At 51.0% G+C, this 20,906-nt stretch overlaps 1 long non-coding RNA gene across 1 annotated transcript; it reads right to left on the reverse strand.

Moving 5' to 3' along the window:
- Nucleotides 1–10,398: 10,398 nt before the first annotated feature.
- Nucleotides 10,399–15,922, reverse strand: LOC308634353. Its single transcript, XR_014019005.1, has 3 exons — nucleotides 15,620–15,922; nucleotides 13,876–15,075; nucleotides 10,399–10,490 (listed from the first exon to the last, which is right to left on the reverse strand). It is a non-coding gene; the product is annotated as an uncharacterized lncRNA (long non-coding RNA).
- Nucleotides 15,923–20,906: the final 4,984 nt, after the last annotated feature.

The raw sequence follows: 20,906 nt of genomic DNA on the forward strand, positions 1-20,906 counted from the left end.
GATTCCATGCATTTGCATGGAATCACATTCATTCCACATATATACTTCCCTTGCTCTGGTCTTGGTGAGATGGTTTGCTTTAAAAGAGTTCAGCAACTCACAGGGTAGGTGAAACCTCTGGGGTTGGGATGAAGAGTGGACCCAAGTGCTGAAAGAGATAGAGGTTCAGGGCCTGGTGGATTATGGGGAGGGACTCCCAGAAGGGGTGACATTTGTACTGGATTTGCAGGGAATGAGTTGAAGTGTACATAGTCAAGAAGCCTGTTTAGCTGTGGGATGCTTTTAGAATTACAAGTGACCCAACAACAATTAAAAAAAAAAATCTCAAACACAGGGATGTAGGTCTCAGGTAGGGTCCATGTGGCAGTTCTGTAAGGATACTTGGGACTTGGGCTCCTTTTTGCTGTCCACATCCCCATCCACAGTGTTGATTCCACTCTTGTCAAAAGATGGCATGGCGGTCAGCAACATGGGGGGACTTGGGGTGTCCTTGTTCTTGTCTAGTAAGAGAGAGAGAGAGTGGTATCATTGGCCCAAGAGTGGATTATAATTAGATTGGACAATTTTGGAGAAGAACCCGTCCCTGGTCCAGTAAGTCGTCCTGGTGACCCCTTTTAAATGGGCTTAGACTATTAGGACTTGCTCAGAGGAAGGATGAGATCAACTGCTCCTGAGTCACTGGGTGGCCCAGGGAAGCAGGGTGGACACCAGAATCAAACAGAGTCGAGGCAGGAGGCAGAGGGATGGGCACACAAGAAAGGGTCCTTGCTGTGGGGAGGAAAGTCCCCTGGAAGTGCATTTCTGGCTCAAGGAACAAGGTTTGGTCTCAGGAAGGGGCATTGAAGAGTTTGAGGATGGCGAAGGCCAGTGGAGTGGGTGGCAGGGCACAGCTGGAGAAGGGGCTGGGAGGCGGGTGTCTGAGGGGCAGGTCCTGAGTGCCATCTTGAGGAATGGCTTCTCCATGGGACAGTGGATTTCTGTTGCCAAGCGAAGGGGAGATGGGAAGAATGCTTAACAAACCCCGTCCTCCCCTCCCTGGGTTCACTCTGCTCCACTATTCTCAGACTCACTATCCAGGACGGTGTGGGGTCTGTAGATTTGGCCAGACCTGGGACTTATATCTCCCAGAATCCCGTTCTCTGTGGGTTTTGAGTTAGGGTTGACCAAAGTGAATTGGCATGAGATTTTGAAGGTGGAAGCTCATAAGAATTCATCATTCTCAAAAGGTCACTGCAGTCAGACACAAAGACAGATGCAAAGGTGCCCAGAAGGCTCCAGGGTCCAGTTCATCTTCCTGACTCCTGGCCTTGCACATCTGACGGGTGATGGTCTCAAGCCATCTGCCAAGTGCTGGCCTTCAAGTGCCCCAGAGGGGCCTCCACAGTAAACTCCATGAACCCCCTGCACCTGCCCACCTGAGCCAGTGCCCCAGGCTGCTGGTGCCTTCTCTGGTCCTCTCCAGACCTCCACCTGCCCAGCCCCACCTATATTTGCATAAGCTCCCCAAACCCAAATCCTACAGGGAGTCCCTCGTTACCCTAACACCCACCCATCCAGTGGAACTCTCTGTGGCGGTGAGCAATAATAGCACACTTTGATCCTATCAGAGAAGCTGTGTAGTGTAGTGGGTTTCCTTCCTTCCTTCCTTCCTTCCTTCCTTCCTTCCTTCCTTCCTTCCTTCCTTCCTTCCTTCCTTCCTTCCTTCCTTCTTTCTTTCTTTCTTTCTTTCTTTCTTTCTTTCTTTCTTTCTTTCTTTCTTTCTTTCTTTCTTTCTACTAGAGATTGAACTCAGGTGCTTAACCACTGAGCCACATCCCTAGTCCTTTTTTATGTATTTTATTTAGAGACAGGGTCTCACTGAGTTGCTTAGGGCCTCACTTAGTTGCTGAGGCTGGCTTTGAACTCATGATCCTCCTGCCTCAGCCTTCTGAGCTGCTGCGATTACAGGCGTGCACCACTGCATCCACGCATTTTTGACAACACAAATTGCTGAGTTCAAATCCAAACTCCTCATCTCCCTTCAGTGTAAATTCAGGCGAGTGTTTTGCCTCTCTGTGGCTCCCCTTCCTCCTCTGGGAAGTGGGGATAAGAGCAGGACTTATGGCCAATGGCTGGATGAGCCAGTGGTTTCCCCAGGCAGTGCACTCGGACACTGCTGGAACATAGTAGGTGCTGCGCAATGTCGGCTATTGTTATCACCTGCTTGCTGCGTGCCAGGCTGCAGCGCAGGTGTTCACACAGGTGTTAATTCATTTAATCTCCCCAACAATCCAGGGAGAGTGGTACTGCTATTAACCCCATTTACAGAGTCACAGAGAGGCTATTAGGTTGGAACATATGAAATTGCTAGTTTTGTAGGTCAAACATAGTTCTGGATCAGCAGTTGCATGTGGCTCACAGCTAGCACGACTGCACTTCTCAAGGCTGGGCAACTTGCCCAAGCTACGCAGCCTGCACATCGACTGGAGTTCCTACTGGGCGCCGGAGAGGCCGCACCTCCGCCATTATGGGGGCTTGTGATAGTACAGTCGAGAGGTTCCTGCAATGAACGCTCTGTGCACGTGCAAGAGGGGGATCTGGGCTGTTAGATGCCTTTCCCCTACACCTTTGCTCACCTCTCCAGCACCTGGCATAGACATCACCTGGTCTGCGAAGCCTTCCCTGACTTCCCCAGCCAGAAGCACCAACCTGTGCCAGGTCTCAGAGGGAGAAATGGGCCCTGCTTGTCTGGGGACAGTGGGAGGTGTCTTGTGGCTGGACTGTCAGAGGCACTTGTGGGGAGAGGCTGGGAAGGGTCTTGAGCACTGCGCGAAGGACCTCAGAGACCCGGGGAGTTGGACTTTATTGTCACCATATAAATGCGCCCCCAGAGCCATCTCTTCTTACCTCTGAGGTGTCCCTGAATCTGCTTCCTGTTTTTTGGCCACCTTTGGGCCTGCTGCAAAGGCTCCTTGGTGAGGCCACATTCTGGGAGGCTGCAGTGGCCTGTCCCGTAGTGCAAGGAGAGTTTCCAAGCCAGGCTGGCTTCTTAGCCATCTCCCTGCTCAGGCACTAGTCCACAGGGCCTAAGGAGTGACTGAGGGCCTTGGCTTCTGCTGCGGGAATCTTGGGCAGCCCTGCCTGCACTGTCTGCTTTGAGTCTTTCTTTACCTAATCTAATCTGTCTTCTGAAAGTGCCACCTTGGCCCAGGCCTGACGTTGCCTCACTTGGCTTCATTTTCCTGCTGGCCTCTCAGCACTTCCTTGCTCACCTGGGCTCCCTGTCTACCCCGTCTGTCTCCTGTGCCCCACCTGCAGGGATTGGCCTGAGCCCCTCTTGTCTGGGGTGGGGAGCAGACGGAATAGGCCAGAAACCAGCTCCCCCTGAGGGCTTGTGCAGGATTACCAGGGAGAAGGGGGCCATCGAGATGCTCTGGGTATGCAGAGCTTGGCTCCTGCTGTGGCTCTTTCTAACCTGGCCATTCCTGCTCTGAAGAATCAGGCCCACCCAAGAGGCACCCACCCAAGAGGCACCCACCCAAGAGGCACTGCATGTCCGTTGTAAGTGTTTAATAGCAGGCTCTCTGGGTGCAGTTCCTGCCTGGAAGTTGGTTGGGACTTTTGTTTACCTTGAGTAACTTAAAAAATGAAGAAGCAGGGGCGAAGGAACCAGTGTCGCTCGTTTGTCAAAGGCATGAATGGACTTGGTTGAATTGGATGACAAGTATTTTCTCCATTATTTTCTTGCGTCTAGGAAAACCCACCACAACACAGAAATCAAGCCCTGGTTGTCGCCTCTGTCCATTTCCACCATGACGTCACCAGACACAGATCCTGGAAGAGACACTCGGGGGGCCACCATTGTGTAGTGTTTCCACCAGGCAGAAGAGGTTGACGCTGACGGCCTCAGGACCCGGGGAACAATAGCAGGCGGTGAGATAATTGGGAAGCGATGAACTCTGAGAATTTATTACTTTTGTTTTTTACAATAATTTATTTAATTGTGACTTTATGTAATTTAATTTTTTAAAATAATAGCTGTATTTAACACCCTGCTTGTAAAATTCCTGAAAATTTAACAACTGGCTCTCGTGAGCAGCTAGGAGCTGGCCCCAGCATGCCACCCAGGGTTACTGTGGTAAGTAAATAATTCAATGCTTTCACAATGCTCAGGAAACCCTGGCAGATTGAGTAAGCCCTCAATAAACGTTAGCTAATCTTCTTATTGACTGTGCTTTTTCTTGACTAGAACTTGGGCGCCAGAAGTCAGGGACTGGAATTAAGTATACATTCCCACTAGATTGAGCCCCACCTGTGGACGGGGACCTGCTTGGGGAAGGTTCTTTTCCCTTCAGGAACCAGCACAGGGCCTGGTGGAGAGCGGGTTGGCAGATATTCTCCGAGTTGGGCTTTTCCCCTCGATTTAGATGGAGGTCACTGCACTTTGTTGGGTCCGTGGCTGTCCCTGGATCATCCTGGACCCCACAAGTCACCGATGCTGTCTGGCTGGCCATTGGCCTCCCTCTGATAGCCGGGTAAATCCCACGTGAAGGTGTGAGTGTGGGGGAGCTGCACGTCTCAGGTGCTGACCTGGAACAGAAGGCAGATGCTCTCCTTGGCTCCCTGCCTGCTTCCCACCTCCTAAAGAGACCCGGATGTTTACAAATTCAGCCAGAGCCCAGCAAGGCTGGGACGGAAGTGGGTGCAGAAAGTAGCTCAGTTCCCATCTCTCTGCTGAGCCCACAGGATCCACTAGCTCCGTGCGTGGAAAGTCATGGCCTTTAGGATCTAAATCCTACCCCAATCCTGCTGGGGTAGGTGGCAGTTGTCAGTTGTGGGGGACAGTTGGGCTCATGGGAGAGGTGGTCAAGGAATAGAGGGAACAGTGCTGCAGGTGGGAAGTGCTGCATGGACACAAGAAGGGACCAGTGTGACATAGGCGGGTTGGTGGAAGGGCACAGGCAGGGTTGGGTGGAGGAGCGGCAGCCAGGGGAGCATTCTACGAAGAGATGGGAAATGAATGTGTTGAAGGGAAGGAAGATGAGATGGTGATGGGCACCCCAGAGTAGAGCCTATGAAGGACTGGGGTAAGTGCAAGTTGATCCTTAAAACTGGAGAGGGTAGGAAGGGCAGGTCAAGAAAGGGTGCACACTGCATGGCCACTGGGGCTTAAGTCCACCAGCACTCTTTAGGGAACTGTGGAGAACATACCATAGAATTCTTCCTCCCAAAGATGGCCATTCACCCTCTAGCTCCCATCTCCCATCTGGTTGCCAGTTGCCCCTGGAGTATTAACCCTCCATGTTTTGGCCTTGCCTTCATGTAAGCCAAGGTTTCTGGCTTAGAGGACCCTCGAGGCACAGAGGTGGACTCCCTTCAGGGCACTGGCTGTGAAAGTGGCAGCAGGTACACAGCTGCCCTCTGCTGTGCTGAAACTGGAAGAGCCAGGTGAGGAAACTGGGCCACAGACAGCATTTGCTAAGGAGTCAAAGGGAGAGTGAGTTTGGAGACAGAGGAGGGCCTGGGTGCCTTACCACAGAGAAGTCCTGGATGAGTCTTCAAAGAGCATCCCCTGGGCTTGCCAGAGGACCCGCTCATGACGTCGGAGAGGTGACAAACGTGAGATCGGAGAAGAAGCAGAAATGATGATATCAGTGGGTTCTCCCTAGATCATTAGCTATGCAAGAAAGAAAGAACTGGACAGTCAGTGGGGATGGGTCTAGAAGGGTGACCCCTGAAGTCATGGAGTGAAGTGCAGGAGCTTATGGATCAAGGGTGATGTGACTTGAGGAGCTTCAGGGTTTTGCTCACAGTGTTCTTTCCTGCATCAGTTTTGTTCGTGCGTGCTGGGACTGGAGAGAGGGCAAGAGAAGCTGTTCTTTCCTTGGAGACCTCCTGGGGCTGTGGGTTGAGCACAGGCACTGAAGCCCCCTCGCCTGGTTTGGAATCCTGGCTTTGCTGTGGATCTGGGCCAGGCACCTCTGAGCACCTGGGTGCTGTCATCCCTCCCGTGGGGATAACACCCCCCTCTCTTTGGCTTTGATGAGGACAGGTTTGTGGAAGACACAGGGTGGGGTCAAAACCTCAGTGCTGCCACACTGGGCCACACGGCATGGTCCAGGTACTTCCGGGAACACACTGGCTACAGCATGGACAAGGATGGGGCATGATGAGAAGCAAGGCTGGAGAGGTAAGCATGGCCAGATTGCTGCGGGCTGCAGGTGTCAGGCCAAGACTTCATCCCATCCCCCTGGAATCTAGCCACTGGCCATTCCCTTCTGCCAATGGGCTTACTTTTTTGTTTGTGCAGGGAATGGGCGAACCTGATCATAGTTGGCAAATGCTTGGTTTGTGTATCAGCACTTCCTGTCTCTAGCAGACATTACTGGAGGTCTGATACGCTTTCCACTAGAGCGTGGACACTCCTTTGCAGTGTTTCTTGACATGGGCTCCAGGTGGACTCTGTAATCAATTGCATTGGCCACAAGAGATTAGCCAGCATGGACTAGAACTCTCTGGATGCTCCTGTCCTTAGCTTGGCTTGTGCCCATGACCCAAATCAATTTTAGGACACTTCCATCACCCCAAAAGAAATCCTGTACCCTTTAGCCACCTCCCTGTAGCTATGTCCCTGGCCAAGCAAACACGAATCTATACTCTTTCTCATCTGAGTCTTGAGTTCCATGTTGTGGACGTTTTAGATGCATGGAATCATACAATATTGATCTTTTGTGACCAATTTCTCTCACTTAGTATGTTTTCATGGTTCACCCCTGTGGTAACATGAATCAGCACTCCATTTCTTTCTGTGGCAGACAGTGTTTAACTGCAGGAATTTCACATTCTGTTTATTCATCTGTCTATTGGTGGAACTTTGGGTTGTTTCCACCTTTTGGCTATAATGAATAATATTGCTGATTTATTTCCTGTGGTGTTTTTATGTAGACCCATTTTCATTTTTCTTGAGTATATACCTAGGAGTGGAATTGCTGGGTCAGATGTTAACTCTATGTTAATCATTTGAGGAACTGTCAGACTCTGTTTTCCAAAGCGACAGTACCATTTTCTCTTTCTGTCAGGAATGGGTCAGGGTTCAATTTTTTTCTAAACCCTTCCCACCTATTGTTATTTGACCTTTTGATTCTAGCTATACTAGTGGGTGTGAAATGATGTCTCATTATGATCTTGATTTATATTTTCCTATAATGACAGTAAGCATCTTAATATGTGCTTGTTGACCTCTGTATGTCTTTCTTGGAGCTATGTCCATTCAGATCCTTTGACCATCAGAAGTTGGATATTTGTCATTTTATTATTGAGTTATAAGAGTTCTTTATGTATGCTACATACAAGTCCCTTATCCAATGTATGATTTGCATATTTTACACCTATTTACTGGGTTGTCTTTTTACTTTGTTGATGATATTCTTTAAAGCACAAAAGTTTTGCATTTTTGTGAAGTCCAATTTTTCAATTTTTAATTTTATTGCTTTGCACACTTGGGGTGACATCTAAGAAACCATTGTCTGATCCACGATCACAAAAGTTTACCCCATATTTTCTTCTAAGAGTTTTATAGTTTTAGCTTTTATATTTGGGTTTTGATCCACTTTTTGGTGATTTTTGCATATGGCGTGATGTGGGGCTCCAACTTCACTCTTTTCTATGTTGTCCCAGCACCATCTTGTTGCAAAGACTATTATTTCCCCATTGAATTGCTTTGGCACCATTGCCAACGATGAATTGACTGTAAATGTGAAGATTTATTTCTGGATTCTTAATTTGATTCAATTAATCTACATGTTTGTTCTTATGCCAGTACCACACTGTCTTGATTACTGTAACTTGGAAGTAAGTTCTGAAATCAGGAAGTGCAAGTCCTCCAACTTTGGTTATTCTAGGTCCCTTGAATTCATTTAGAAATTCATTTAGAATCTTAGGACCAGCTTGTCCATTTCTGAAAAGAAGAAAGCCAGTTGAAATTTTGATAGCATTTGCATTGAATCTGTAGATCAATTTGGGAATATTTCCACCTTAACAATATGAGGTCTTCTGATCCATGAGCATATGATGTCTTCCCAAATCATTTCTTTTAGACCTTTGATTTCCTTCAACTATCTCTTAGTTGTCAGAGGATAAATCTTGCACGTCTTTTGCTAAATGTATTCCTAAGAATTCTTTTTGACACTATTGTCAGCAGAATTGTTTCCTTCATTTCATTTCAGATTGTTCATTATTAGGTATTTTTTCTGTAGGTTGGCATGTGATTACATCACAGGATGCTGCTGACAGCCTGATTTGATTGACTCAGATTGTTTACACAGGGACTCCACGAAGAAGATCCGCCTCACACACACTAGGGGCATCCTAGCTCCTTCTAATTCTGAGATATCGTTTCATTGCAACTGTTCACTTATTAATTTATTTGTACAGGGCCCCCTATGGGCCAGACACTGTTTCAGAACTGAGGGGAACAGCTGTGGACACGCCGAGTTTTTTGCCCTTGTAGAACTTGCATTCTCATGAAGAAGGCAGACAACCAGCTCAGCAGCTAACCAAACACTTAATGGATTTCAAGCAAACACAAGGGCTTTGGAAGAATTGGAATTGGCCTTAGGATAGAGAGTTCAAGGGCATTGAGTCAGATTTAATGGGGTGGTGGGGAAGAGCTCTCTAAGGAGGTCACGTGGGGATAGAACAAAGGGCAGGGTGAGCAGAGTGGAGAGCCAGAGAAGGACAACAGAAAATGCACTGCAAGGATTTGGGGACTACAGGGAGGCTGGTGCGACTGGGCAGAGGCAGGGACCCCAGTGGAGGAGAGAAGCTGAAGGGCTAAGTGGGGGCCAGGCTGGGTGGTCAGGTGGGCCACTAGAAGCACCCTGGCTTTTATCCTGAGTGTGTTGCCGGGTCATAAGGGAACACTGAGAGACCAAATTAATGATTAACGGGAGCAACAGCCACTAGGGAAGGTGGCTTGAATGTCAAGGAGTTAGCAGAGTTCTGTAGGGTGAGCCTGTGTGCGCAGGATCCAGGGGAAGACAGGCCAGGCAGGGTCGACAATAGGAACAGAGGTGTGTGCCGTGAGCTCATCTGGACTGGGGGAAGTGGGGTGCTTGGGAGAGCAAGACAGGATCAAGGAGGGAGCCACATCCCAGGAGGGCTGGTCTGCTCCCAGGTATATGTCTCTGTGAAAGGTAGCACTGGTTGTAACCCACCGTGGAAACCAAGACTTGGGAACCCTAGACATTGACTCACGTGTGATCTTGGGCAAGTCACCTCTCTTCCTTGGGGCTTGATGCTATCGTTTGCACAGCAGATGCTTTGGAGCAAGAACAACCTCAGGAGTGCCACCATGTGATGCACATCCCAAGGACATTGCACACCCTGGCGAAGGACCCTTGATGGGCGAGAAGCGTGCCCTCCTGTTAAGCAGCCAGGTCTGTAGCTACCCTGAGCTCTGATGCTTCCTATCCAGAGGACGTGGTGGGCCGGGGTAGAGTGTTGCTAGGATATTCCTCTCCCTTTCATCATTGCCAACTGATGTCATTGCCTGTGGCTGGTCTGTAGGTGGCTGAGCTTGTGAGGATTAAGGGTTGGGAGGCATGGTTAGTTAACTGGCTAGGGTGAATGGATACGGAGAAGTTAAACGTGGCAATGTCACGAAGGCCCACTACTACACCCTGACCTTCCAGAAGGAATTAGCAGGGCCTCGGGCACTCACTAGTCCACCTCCATTGGTTTTTCAAGGAAGTGTATAGGATCCAGAGAAGGTGTTTTTTCTATCCTAGGTCACACAGCCTATTGGAGGCAGAATAGAAAAACAAGGCTCCTGGCTTCTAGAACTATCTATCTTTCCATGGCAATCCACTGCCTTTAGTGATTTGGAATCCAACTGGCTGGCCTGAGGATAAGGAGAAAGAACTGGGGGCACATAGGGGAGAAGAGGAGTCATATGCTTCCTACGGACGGTCTAGCATCTGGAAGAAAGTAGCTTCCTCTTTTCCAAGTGGGCACCCACTGTGCAGCCTGCTAGCACCCAAACAGCGTTTTCCACTTCAGGGTCTTTCCTCATTCCTGACCCTCTGTAGGGTGCAGCCTGCCTCCTTCACTAACTGCAGTGTGGTGGCAACGTCTTTCCCTCACCCCTCACCCTCGCCTTCTCCTGGTTCTGACCTGGGGGACCGCCATCCTGGTCCTGTGCTCTAAGTCGGGCTACTCAGAGCCCTTCCCCAGCATCGTTGCCATTTGAACTGGTCTAGAAGAGCTTTGTACCCCTTTTGTATAGATTTGTTTAGATCTGAGCCAGAGATGCCTGGGACCAGTATTTCATCCTCCTAAGAACCTAAAACTGGAAGAATAAAGTCAACTGTCAAAGAAAAGCCGATAGAAGGTGGAGAGGGCATCTCAGGGCAGTCAAGTACCTGGATCCCTCTGTTCCTGCGGCTGGATCCCTCTTTGTGAGAACGCTGGTTCACTTGAGTTTCTGTAGCAGCTGAAGGAGCTCTGATAATCTGTAGGGAGAGTCAATTTTTTTAGTCAGGGAGATACTGGGGATTGAACTCAGGGGCACTGCACTACTGGGCCACATCCCCAGCCCTATTTTGTATTTTATTGAGAGACAGGGTCTCACTGAGTTGCTTAGGGCCTTGGTTTTGCTGAGGCTGACTTTGAACTCGTGATCCTCCTACCTCAGTCTCCTGAGCCACTGGGATTACAGGCCTGTATGACCACACCTGGTGGGATGCTCATTCTTGCTTGGCCTTTTCATTGGTTGTGAGCATCCATTCTAAACCTTCCCCCAGTCCCAGCCAGTCAGGGGTCAAGGACAGGTCCCAGGAGCTAAATGATGTCCCACGCTCATACTGACATGACGCAGGTGGAAGGCTCTATAGGTCTGGTGGAAGTTGCTTGGTGGCATTTTATTCATAAGTAGGATCTGACTAGGCGACAGGCATCTTTGTGAAAGATTCTGGAACTTATCCCTTGAAATTCTGAATATTTTTCCTTTGCTTTTATGAGCTCAGCTATGAAACCTGTATCTATCTTCTCTCCCAGAACCTCCTTTTCTTGCAAATACAGAACTTACTTCAAAGAAGTAATCTATAAGTGGCCAGGCAGAGAATTCCCCCAGGAGTGAAGGGATAAACCATTGGCTGTTTCCCAGACCCTCTGTTCAGCCAGACTTAGCAAAAGTCCAGTTGGCCAGTGGCTGGTCGTGGAGGGGAGCATCATCCTCACCTTCCTCTCTCCCGCCTCCTTCCTGTTGCCTGCAGGAAGGAAGCTCTGAGCTGCTCTGGCATCGCTGGGGCCCTCCCCTGCAACAGGGACCTCTTCCTCTGTCACCTGCCCAGAGTCTGGCCCTCAGTGAGGTCTTTAGCCAGGATGGTGTCTCTCTAGTGGTTGATAATAAATGTGCTCCATGAAGAGAAACCGGTGAAGACATGACAGGAAAAGGGGCAAAGGGAGTCACAGGGTCTGGGCTTAAAATCCTGATTCTGCCAAAAGTTTGCGGAGCCAAGTCACCTCACCTTCTGGGCTCCCCCACATACTGCCCTGTGGTGTGGGGCTAATTACAGCAGTCTCCCCTTATCCAAGGGGGATACATTCCAAGACCCCAGGGAATGCCTAAAACTGTACCAAAACCTACACATTATGGAGTATAGATTTTTTTTCTCTTCATTCCTACCATGGATCTTAGTCACCTCAGCATATTTTTTTTTTCTTTTCTCATTAAGTTGAGAACTTTCACTTTTTCATTTTAAGAAAGCACTTTGCCTGGTGTGGGGATGCATGGCCGTAATCCCAGCAACTCAGAAGGCTGAGGTGGAAAGACTGTAAGTTTGAGGTCAGCCTCAGCAATTTAGTGAGCCCCTAAGCAATTTAGAGAGATCCTGCCTCTAAATAAAATAAAAATTAAAAGGGCTGGGGATGTGGCTCAGTGGTTAAGCAATTCTAGGTTTAATCTCTGTTAATCCCCCCCACCAAAGGAAGCACATTATGGCTTTTGTTTTACGTATTTACATATCCAAATTTCTAGTTTCACTACTTCTGTGCTTTGGGGGCCATTATTAGGTAAAATAAGGATTGCTTGAACATGGATATTGTGATATATCCACAGTCAATCGGATAACACAGAAGGCTACTAAATGACTAAGAGGTGGGTAGCATATACAGTGTAGACACACTGGACAAAGGGTGATTCATGCCCCAGGCAGGATGAAGGAGGACAGATTTCATTATATTACTCTAAAAGGTGCACAACTTATAATTTACGATGGCTATTTCTGGAATATTCTACTTAATATTTTGAGACAATATTTAACTGCAACCATGGGAGGCAAAACTTTGAATAAGGGGGGCTACTATTTCTCTTTCTCTTACCCTTACTTCTTGGGAGGCCTAAATGCCAGGAGGAAGAGGGGAATAAGATGGTACACCAAAGCTCTGGGTGCAGATTGAAGGATCAAGAGACCCGTCCCTGGTGCACTGGGCAATGCTGATACCTCTTGAAAGGAAAGCAGGAGAACAGGGAGCCAGAGACAGCCATATGACAAGTGGGACAGTGACTGAGGATTTAATGAGATGACAGTCGGGTTCCTCCAGTTCCTGATGCCAACAAGCACTTCTCTCTGGATCTCTGGGACTGGGACTGTGCTAACGGCTTGTGAAGTGCAACTTGTCCCCACTGAGCATCTGTTTTGCTTCTCTCAGCACCAGCCCCTCAGGAGGTTCCCAGTAGATCCTGTGTGCTCCAAAGCTGGGCCTCCCCTGCTCGGCCGCCAATAGCCTTCCAGCAGGGGCACCTTGTTCTGAATGCTAAGTCGGGCTGCAGGCAGGTGCTTCTCTTAGAGCTCTCGGCAGGGTGCAGAGGGGACGGAGGTGGGGGGGGGGTGACGGAGCAGCAGGCTTGGTTCGGGTCCCTGGATGCTGTGACAGACAGGACAAAGTGCTCCTGCATTCCCACAGGTCTCTAAGGCTCGCCTGTCAGTCTGTAGCCAGTTCAGTGCCTTATTTCTCAATCAGTGTCCCTGGCACTGGGCGGGCGCGGCCACAGAGAACAGCAAGAGAGGATGTTCACGTTGCTTCAGGGCAAGAAGGCTAGTAAATCCAGTGATGTGGGGCTGGCAACGTGTTCCACACTTACCTGGCCTTCGCTCATGTGTTCGCATGTAGTGACTCCCTGCCAGGGCCCGGGAGCCCTGCTGAGTGTCTGACACCTGAATCGCAGCCACAGCAGGGCACACTAAACAGGGAGACAGGCACACCCTGGGGCCAGCCTGTCCAATTGGGTTTTCAGGGTCACTATTCCTTGATTTGTGACTCTGGACAAGAAACTCACCTTTCTGTGTGCCTTGATGTTCTCATCTGCAAAATAGGATAACTGTATACAGTCCCTCACATATGCTGTTGTCCTGATATTTAATAGGTCAAAGAATGGGAAGAGCCTGGGGCAGAGTCTAGAATCTAATAAGTCAATGACAAAATAATAAAGGCACCATCATGCTATTCTTGAGTTGCTTCCTTCTAAGCCACTGTCCCCAGCACCCTAAGTGGTCTTCCTAGATGGGAGATTTGAGGGGGGTAGAGTCTTCCAAGTTTCCCCTTGGTTTTAAGTCCAAGAGGTGACATGGCCTTCCGACCCCTGCTTTTTACCTTGTTTCCTGACAGCACCCTGTACCTGCTTTTCTTTCCACCTTAGCCACCCAGGTGGCCTGCCCTGCCTTCCCACCCTCTCCCCTCCTGTCCTCCCTGGACACCTACATGGATCCCTCGAGAGCAGCTTCTGATCTGGGCTTGAAGGTAGAGAAGTTCTCCCTGTTTCCACTTCCCTAATCAAAGCCAGTCCCTCCCCTGCCTGCACCCACATCAGCCCCATCCCCCCCAGGGTCCACTGACCTGTGCAGTGTTCTGTGACTGTCCACGTCTTCCATGGAACGCTGCATCTCCTGCTGTGTGGATTTCTCTCTGGGATGGCACAGCAGGCCCTGGGAGAATGGTTGTTGGATGGATGAGCGAGCCAGCGCTTGGCAGAGGCTTGTTAGAGCAGAACAAAGCAGCGGGTGATCTCCTGCTGTCCTTAGAATGCTCCTTAAAGCATGTGGGGAGCTCCTAGCAGCCTTGGGGACTTAGCAGCAACTTTGTCAGTGTAGGTGACAGCCGGGTGGTTCCAGGGTGGAACAGGAAAGTCCGGGGCTGGTTTGACTCCTGGGACAGTGCTTGTCCCCCACCCCTGCGATGAGCACAGTTCTTTTACCTGGGAAGACTAGGTGCTGCATATGGAAGATGAAGCTTCCAGAGATGACTACCGTGCTGTGCTGTTTCTTGCCACATGCTCTTCTGCAGGGTGACTCGGCCTCTCCCGAGTTAAGAGATGAGTTCCTCCATCTTTCTAATCAAAATAAATGAAAAGCTGTACCCCATTTGTGTACAAGGAATTGAACTGCATTCTGCTCTCATGTATAATTAATTAGAACAACAACAACAAAAAGAGGTGAGCTCCTATCTCCATCACCTTGAATCTGGGCTGGACTTGGGTCTGTTTAACTAATGGAATGGGTGGAACTGATGCTCAGAGACTCCCAAGGTTGGTCCCTAAGAAGCCCTGCAGCTTCAGCCTGGGACCCTTGGGTTCTGTCTTGGGAAACCAGCCGCCATGTTAGGAGATGGGCAAGCCCCTTGGAGAGGCTATGTGTACTTGTTCTGGTGGACAGCCTAGAAGCATGAATGCGCCATTTGTGAGGTCCAGACCAGTCAAATCTTTGAATGACCAGCCCCTCTGTCATTCCAGTTCACCTCTGACTACAGTCCCATGTGGAAATGTGGAGCATGAACTGTCCACGAAGTCCAGTCAACCCACGGCAACGTAAGAGGTGATGATAATGTTTGCTTTAAGCTACTGAGCTTCATGGTGGCTACAGACCAACAGAACACTGGACTGAGTGCCAGCTGAAAGAAGACAGTGGCTGCTGACCACGTCCCTGTCTCTGGAGATGATTGCAGAGGGTTTATGATTTCTAAGGATGTGGAAGTTGGGAACCACAAGGTCTCCATTATAAGGTCCCCCTCTGCGATGATTTCTCCAAGTTGCAGGATATCCTGGGGAAAAATGCAAAGGAGCAGGTTTGAGACAGCTTCAAGGTCTTCGGCTGTGGGAAACAACCAAGGTTCAAGTGCACATATATGATGCCTTTACCTACATCTCACCCCGATCCCCACTCTGTCCACTCCTCCATGGAAAATGCCTGGCACGTGAAAGAAGGAAGGAAAGAAATGGCACTGGAGCGCCCGCTCTGTGCCCAGGGCCTGACCTCCTTACTGCATTTGACTTTCACAACAACTTAATGAGAGTGGAAGTGTTACTCCCATTGTACAGACGAGGGAATTGGGTCAGAGAGGATCAGGGACATGTCCACAAAGCGAGTCGCAAAGCCAGAAAAACACAAGCTGGTGTCTCTGCTATTAATGACGTCCGGACGGTCTTAAAGATATTGGGAAGTTTCCAGGGCTTCCCCACATTGCCAGCCGTTGGCCAGGGCCTGAAATCCCCATTATTGCTTTTCTGCTTTCCCTTAAATCCTGGATCCTGCCAATGCTAATCCCTGTGGAAAGATGATGCATTTAGATGTTATTAACCACTTACCCCAGTCGGAGTGAAGTCCGATGTCTCTCCTGAGAGTCTGCTTTATTGGGAGGGAGAGTCGGGTGGGGCAGAGGGGCTCCCTGCAGGGGCGCAGGCGGAAGACAGGATGGGAACAGGGGACAGCCCAGGCTCTTCTCAATTCTTTCCAGATGGAGCTTGTAGGTGGGGTAGAAAAATCAAGAAGCTGGAGCATTGGACACAGGACGAGCCCCATCCCCACCTAAGCTGTGTTTCCCCCAGCCCCAGGGGCAGCTCTAGAGAATGCCCACTTCTCCAGCTAATGGAGTCCATCCCTGGCATGGAGACCAGTGTGTTCATACTCCCCATCAGCTTCCCCCACATTTGGCCAGCTTCCCTCTAAGCTCCTGGGAGATCTGTGTTTAGTTCTCTGCTCCAAACACAAGGAGCAGTATTAACCACCTGGCGAGAGGCCAGATCAGCAGCCAGGATGGGGGTGGGGGTGGATGGAGGGAGGTTCCGCTTCCTGACAGAGGAATTCCAGTGGTTCCTTGGGGAGGAAACCCCTGGGGAACTGGAGACCTGAAGGTGCCGGGCAGCCTGAGCCTGTCTGGACTTGGCCCGGGTTCCTAATTCTCCTCTTTGGGATCATGCAACTCCTAGGAGGCAGAGGTCACTCAGCAGGGTGGTCCTGATGGATAGGGACTGCCCTATCACTGGAAGGTTCCTGAACAGGAGACATAACTGCCTATCTAGGCTCTGCATAGAGGGTGCGTAGAGAAGGAGAGGGACCTGGTGACCTCAGAGAAACCCTTTTCTATGTTTGGGTCTCAGACTCTTTCAAGGGCCAATTGCAGCAGGATTTTAACCACCTGACCTAAAACAAGGGGAACAAAATACTCTGCCTGTGCCGATGCTCCCTCTGGATTCACAGCCAGGCTTCATTCTTCCCCTGAGTTTGTTTACGTCCATTGGGCAAGGATCTCTGCTCCCTTCTCCTCTCTCTCCTCCCCGCCTTCATTTCATTCATTCCACAAATTTTTATGAAGCACCTACAGTGCTGGGCAGTGCTGCATCTTGGAGGGTGCTGAGGCCAGCAAGAGGAGCCCCTGGAGGGAAGAGGGGAGAGACAGATGAGTTGCAGGGGGTCCAGAGGAAACAAACAGGAAGACCTGGCAGGAAGGGAGGGCAGCACCCAGGTTGGAGAGGCTGGAGCTAGGCTCTGCTCCTCTGGGCAGAGGGGCTAGGAAAAGCAGGTGGATTCCAAAGACACAGCAGAAAAGTCCAGTAGGTCTTGAAGGATTGGCTGTAGCCAGTCGGAGAAGGGAAGAATAACATCAAAGTCACCGACCTGGACACCAAGTGCATGAAGTGCCAGCTCTAGGCTGGCTTTGCTGGCTCTCTGGTTTGCCCCTGTACTTTTGGAAAGGCTTCTGCACTAATGTCACACCCTGAGCAGGCTAGGAATATCGTGTCTAGCTGCTCTTTGGCATCTGGGAGTCCTGGGGGACAGGTGGGGCGTGACACCCTCTCTACAGAGCCTGCCTCCATCCTTTCCCTGGAAGCCTGTCTCTTTCCTGCAATGCCTCCCAGGAGCCTGCTCTCCTTCCTGGGTCTCCTCTCCTCACCATTGTAGAGCAGTGATGATTGACACGGCCTGAGACCAATGAACTTCCTAGCTCCACCTACTACCCCAGAGCCTCTGCATCCCTGCCCAGCCCTCTTCGTCTCTTCCTTAAGATCTCTCATGGTATCAAAATACCAGAAACAATCTGGGCAATAACAGACCTGATTTCCACCTAGGGAGGAGAGAGAGGGCCCCGCCGGGTCTCCTCACAGCATCCTTGATCTCCCCCACCTGGCCACCGGATGCCACAGGGGAGGCTGCTTCCAGGCCAGGGCCTGCCGCCTGCAAACATTCCTGCTGCATTAGATGGTTGCCAGATGGGTTTGGGCTGCAGAGGGCTGGGGGAGGGGCTTTGGTTGGACAGGCCTGTGTGATGGGGGGATTTTGAAGTTCTCTGTTTCCAATCCTGCTCCTCGAGGAGCTGCTTCTGAGAATTCCCCTTCCCTGCAGCCAGTCTGACAGAAGCCAGGGCATCCCGTCAGTGCGAAGAAGGAGCGCCTCTGGGTCCCTGCTCATGAGTGTGGAGCCAGTGTACTTTTAGGTCCCCTCCCTGAGGGCATGAAGTGGTGCCCTCCTGGGTCCTTCGTTCTGTGGGTACAGAGTCGGGGCACCTCTGGGTCCCCATTCTGTCTGCAGGAGGCCAGGCCACCCTCAGGTTCCCTCCCTGCGTTTATCCATCCCCTCTAATCATGATGATGACCTTCTGAGTAATACTGTGTCCACTTAGAGGTGACAGAGTGATGCCTAGGAAGGTGAGGCTCAGCCATCCGCACTGAGGAAGTGGGGAGCTTCTCCTTGCTCCTTGGCTGTGGACCCCAGCTGGTCTGACCCAGGCAGCAGCACCCAGCCTGAGTTAAGTGATGGCAGCTGGGCCTCTTCTGTTCCTGGGCTCCTCTTTTCTCTCTGCCATAGCCCAATCTGAATGGTTGGGGCCAGATTTCTTCCTACACAAACCCGAGAGGGAAATAAACTTGCCCAGGACCACACAGCTGCTTAGTGCTAGAACCAGGATCGTCCCTTAGGTCCTCTGAGTCCATTTTGGACTTCGATCCACAGTGTGCCACTTTCAGCGACGCTCTCAGTGGCCTTGTGGATAAACTGCAGAAGAAGGACAGCACCGTGGGGTAAAGCAGGAGGCTGCGCTGCGAATTCCGCCTTGTTATTGACTGTGACCTTGAGCAATTTGCCTCTCTGCTCTGAGTCTCCATTTCCTTGAGTGTCAAACGAGGACACTGATCTGTATCCAGATTTCCTTAAGCAGTTACTCTGAGGACAAAGCCGCGGTGTGGGAACTGGCCCTGCAGACAGGCAGGGGCAGCTTCCCCTCCCCTGTGGAGCCCCCTGTCCTGGTTGAGCCCTAGCCAATGCCCCAGGGGCAGAGCCATGCACAGCCTCCAAACTGCTCAGGCGTCAGGCTGGGGGGTGCGGGAGATGGGCTTGTCTCCCTACCACCACCGGAGTGCTTGGCTCTCTGGGGCTGTGAGCTGGGCTCTCCCTGCCCGAGTCGTGCTGCACACAGCAGCCTCCCCCTGCCTGCCTGTGTTCTCAGACTGACTGGCAGGCTTGGGAAAACAGACTGGCCTTATCAGAAGCCCCTGGTCTCCAGTTTCTGGGAACGAGCCGCACTCTGCAGTTTTCTTTCCCAGGGGCTGGTGCCAAGCAGGCTCAGTCTCAGTGCCTGGCGGGACTCCAGGTATTCTGTCGAATGCTTCTCGGCAATAGCTGGAAGACCTGCCTCTCGGGGCTCTGCAGAGACCCAGCAGCCAATCTCTCTCTGCTTGGCACAGCTGTGAAATGGGTGCATGGTCCTCACAGAGAAGAGCTGCCCCAAGCTGCGTGGGGTGGGGCGGAACAGTGCCCAGGTAGTAACCCGCAGAGGGGCGGAGTCTACTTGAAAGGCTCCCATTGGCATCCTCTGGATTCATGTGACACAGGGACAGGAGGGGATACCTCTGAGTCAAGGCCACCTGCCTGTCCAGAACTTCATAAACCTCATCTACTATGAGATGTGCCCCACATCCCTGACAAGTGGGGATCAGGATTCTTAGTTAAGATTGAGACCCCGTGGGGTAGGTCTGCAGTTCACTCATCGAGCCCTTGCTTAGCATGTACAAGGCCCTGGGTTCCATCCCCAGCAACGCAAGGGAAAAACAAAACAAAAATACAGAACACAAGATTGAAACAGTGGTGGAGCAGCGAGCTTGAGAACTTGCCAGGTCACTTGGCCCTATGTGACTGAGCTGGCTTGAAGCCAGGCAGGGGGCGACCTCAGGCCCATTCCTGCGCCAACCCACAGGAGGTCCTCCTAGGTCCTCTGGTATCGTCCATGCCTTGCTCTGCTCTGCGACTGTCTTACCCAGGTGGACAGAGCAGGCTCAGAATTGGAAGGAGCTGGGATGGCCCTAGTGTGTGTGAGGCAGATGTTCCTGGGAGAGTCAGCAGGACACTCCACGTTTCTGGGTGATGATGTATTTGAGCAACTTGCTGGACCACCCTTTGGAGACCATTTGCTTCCTAATGAGGGCCTCCAGAGCCGTGGGGAGGAGCTGGCATGTGACAGTGAGATTTCCTGTGCTGTGGCAGAATGACTCTTTAGCTCAGTTGGCTCCCATGATGGTGGGGTGTGGCCGTCCTGGGTGGATCTCATGGGTGGGGGCACCCACTCTCTGTTGGCTCTCCTGTTCTTACCTTCAAACAGACCTCTTCAGGGAAGCGTGGCCCTTCTCCTTTGCTCAGGGTCCTGGAGGTGGTGACATTTAAAAATGCTGCTAAGAGCTGACATTTACCCAGGGCCACATGCAGGCACAGAGCTGACACTTACACATGTCATCAGATCTCATCTCCAACCCAGCTTTGTCGGGGAGGCCCCGTGACCACCCTGCTTCACTGTACCAAGGGAAACCTCATTCGTCTCTGGGGCTGGCCCCTCTCCAAGGTGCGGTTTGCTGGGCAGGACCTCGCTGTTGCTGCTCCACAGCACCCTTGGGCCTGGTGGGGAGCCCGTGTCTCATGCCGGATGGTCAGACCAGGGGTGGATGAGTGAATCTCTGGGATTTGACCCTTGCCAGGGGCCTCACTGGAAGTATAAGGTGAGGAAGATTGCTTCAGCGCGAACGTCTTGAGCCAGGAACCAGGACGTGAGTGTGGCGCGCGCACGCCTGAGGCGTAAGGCTTAGAGACGTGTGACTTCCGGGTTATGATCACAGTGTGAGCTCTGGGTTCTGCTGCTTTTCAGGGAGGGGATCCTGGCTCTGCATCTTTCCAGCTTTGTGATTTGGGTGAGATGCCTCCAGTCTCTGGACCTGGGTTTCCTTTTTTATAATATAGGAGTCACAATACTCCCTACCTGACAGGGTTGTCATAATAATAAAATGAGACATTACCCACAAGGGTCCCAGGACATCTTAGACATCTAGCACTGTGTTTGTTATGATTAGTGAGTAGTTAGGGACAGAGGGAGCTGGACCGAGGTGGGTGCACTGACAACAGGACCAGCCATGGGCCTGCTTAAGCAGTAACTGGTGTCTTGTCATTGTGAATGCCATCCAGCTCCTCTGCCTCCCACAGCCCCTGTGGCACCTGAGGGCAGTTGAATTTCCTGGTCCCTGGAGCAGGATGCATTTTGCTTGAAAGGTTGTACAGTGAGGTAGTGGCCTGTGGTGGGGCCTTCTGGACGTGATGGGGAAGCTTCTGGGAATGAAC

The sequence above is a fragment of the Spermophilus citellus genome (genome assembly GCF_964194105.1).
Source record: "Spermophilus citellus genome assembly, chromosome: 15".
NCBI lineage: Eukaryota > Metazoa > Chordata > Mammalia > Rodentia > Sciuridae > Spermophilus > Spermophilus citellus.